Source organism: Myotis yumanensis, unplaced genomic scaffold (assembly GCF_028538775.1).
Source record: "Myotis yumanensis isolate MYYU_CA2020_CCGP unplaced genomic scaffold, mMyoYum1.0.hap1 SCAF_12, whole genome shotgun sequence".
In the NCBI taxonomy this organism is placed as follows: domain Eukaryota; kingdom Metazoa; phylum Chordata; class Mammalia; order Chiroptera; family Vespertilionidae; genus Myotis; species Myotis yumanensis.
Genome location: NW_027223763.1, coordinates 36,376,506 through 36,379,075, shown reverse-complemented (window position 1 = coordinate 36,379,075; position 2,570 = coordinate 36,376,506). Strand labels below are relative to the sequence as shown.

The 2,570-nt window shown below is 41.4% G+C and overlaps 1 pseudogene; it reads right to left on the bottom strand.

The window, feature by feature from the left end:
- Positions 1-720: 720 nt before the first annotated feature.
- On the bottom strand, positions 721-1,041 carry LOC139020512 (small ribosomal subunit protein mS33 pseudogene; annotated as a pseudogene).
- Between the last annotated feature and the right edge of the window lie 1,529 nt (positions 1,042-2,570).

The following is a 2,570-nucleotide window of genomic DNA, read 5'->3' as shown; positions in this document are numbered from 1 at the left end:
ATAAAGACGGTAGACGTCTTTATTCAGTCTAACACTCTTTGAAATATTTCCCGAGCATATAACTTTTAAACTGCTAGACTCCGCTATCACCGTCTTCTCACACTTTAGAGAGTTAGTCTTGTCAAAACTGGACTTCAGGGATTTCAAGTCAGTGAAATGATTTCTGGAATACAAGGAAGATGTGAATGACTGGTGGAGGTTTTGTTTCAGTTGGTCACCCTAAAATCCAAAGCATTCACTTTCCTCTGACCAGTTCTTTTTTTTTTTATTTAAAAAATGTTTTTAATTATTTTTAGAGAGAGGGGAAGGGAGAGGGAGAGAAACACTGACGAGTGAGAGAGCAACATCATCGATTGGCTGCCTCCTGCATGCCCCACTCTGGAGATTGAGCCAACACCCAGAAATCCAACTGATGACCTCTTGTTTCCTGGGTCAATGCTCAACCGCTGAGCCACACTGGCTGGGCTGCATTCATTTCTTTAGGGAATGTGGTAAACCTCAGATTACAAAGCCAAGGCCAAAATAACTTTGCAAAATTAGAATGTGTTCAAGAAACCAGTCACTTTAACTGGCTCAGACTTCAACAGGGAGCATTTGTGTTCCTCCAAATGCTCTTCAGCTCAGGAAGCCTACACCCATCCAACATGGGGAAAGAGTATAAATACTCTTGCTTCTGCTCTCAGTTGCTGGGGAGGAAGTGTCTCTCTATACTGACCAACACTATTTCCTTTTTGCTGCTCTTTTTCCTCCTCTTTTCCTTGGTTTCCCCTTTCCATGAAGTTTCTTCAGACGTCTTTGCTCATCCTTGAAGTCCTGATGCTTATCTCTGTAGAGGCCATAAAAACGCAGTATCCCCATGAGCACAAAATAAGTGTTGTGATTTGGATACCAGTCATATGTCTCCTTCCTCTTAGCCAAAGGCTTCTCACTAAACAGTTTCACCACTTTCATGGATTTGGAATCAGTAGGCCTGGCAACTTCACCAAGTAGCCGGGCACTCAAATGAGTCAGGCACAAGGCATATTCTGAAAGTGAAGACATTTCTGGGGCAGCAAGGAGGAAGAGCCCCGAGTGGTGACCTTCCTCTACCACACGCCCTTCTATCAGAAGCCTGACCAGTTCTTTGGATTACAACTTGGTATTGTGTCCCTTAAATAACTCTGAATTCTTTTTCTTATAATGAAAAAGAACTGCTATTCTTAATCACCATATATTGTAATTAATGACTATTAATACATAATAAAATAACTATAATTTTTAATTACTATATTCCTAGTAGACCTGACACATTCAGCATATTTTCAATGTTTTAATATAAAAGGAAGAATATCATATTATATATATATATTTCAGAGAGGAAGGGAAAGGGAAAGAGAAATAGAAACATCAATGATGAGAGAGAATTATCAATTGGTTGCCTCCTGCACACCCCTCTTCCACCACTGGGGATCAAGGCCTCAACCCTGGCATGTGCCCTGACTGAGAATTGAATTCTGACCTCCTGGTTCATAAGTCAATGCTCAACCACTGAGCCACACTGGTCGGGCAAAAGGGAGAATATCATCTTAATAAATGCTTTTCTGTTGCTTGGTTTTGTCATAAATGTGGTATTATTATTAAAGATTTGGGTTTTTCTTTATAAAGAATATTTTTGGAGAATTGACTCAGACATTTATTTGATAATGTATGATTAAAGAGAGAGCAGAAGTCTAAGTACAAATGAGTTAAATGCTTCAAAATTGCTGGTTTTATAAAGATGTTTATTTCTGGTAGATGGTACATCTAATCTGTCAGGTAAATAGCCAGAAAATGGTGCTCGTGGCTGAAGGATGGGCAAGGATAACACATCTCTGTTCTGAATTTGATTTCCTCGTGGAGAGCCAGGACATGGTGTGGATGCTCCCCGGCAACACCATGATAAAAATTCTAACAACTGGCTACACTTGAGCAGCCATGATTGGGTAAAGGAAACTAGGGAGAGTTCATGAAAGATACACATATCAGTCTAAAAACAGTACATTGTTTACCTCATTCCTTCTCTGAGCTACTGCTTTTCCCCATAATTTCAAACCGATTTTGCTCTACACTTATTCCTTCTGGCCAGCACTCAAAAGTGACCTATCTCAGACACACACACTTCCATGAAAATGTGTGTTCCTATGTTGGAGATGATCCAGCTCAGAAGTTACTGAAAACCCTCAACTGTCTCATCCTCATCATAGTCATACTCTAGAAATAATGTAAGAAAGGCACTTATATACTAGTATTTTAAAACTCTGCTTTGAGATTTAAAAATACCTAGAATTCTGGCTTCTGTTGAAAACCTTTCAGGTTTGGCCATGTTGGGCCAGTATTCCCACCTTGGAACAATCAAGTGGAGAGGAGCGGGGCTTGTGTATCTTACACTGAGCGCTTTGGTTTTCTATAGTCAGTGGTTCTCCAGCTAGGGCTGACGGCTGTTTGCAGGCTGGTCAAGCCCCCCAGCAGGGACCCTCACCCCTTGAGGGTGTGGCCAGCCTGGGTGAGGGGCTGATGGCTGTTTGCAGGCTGACCAAGCCCCTTCAGGGTGG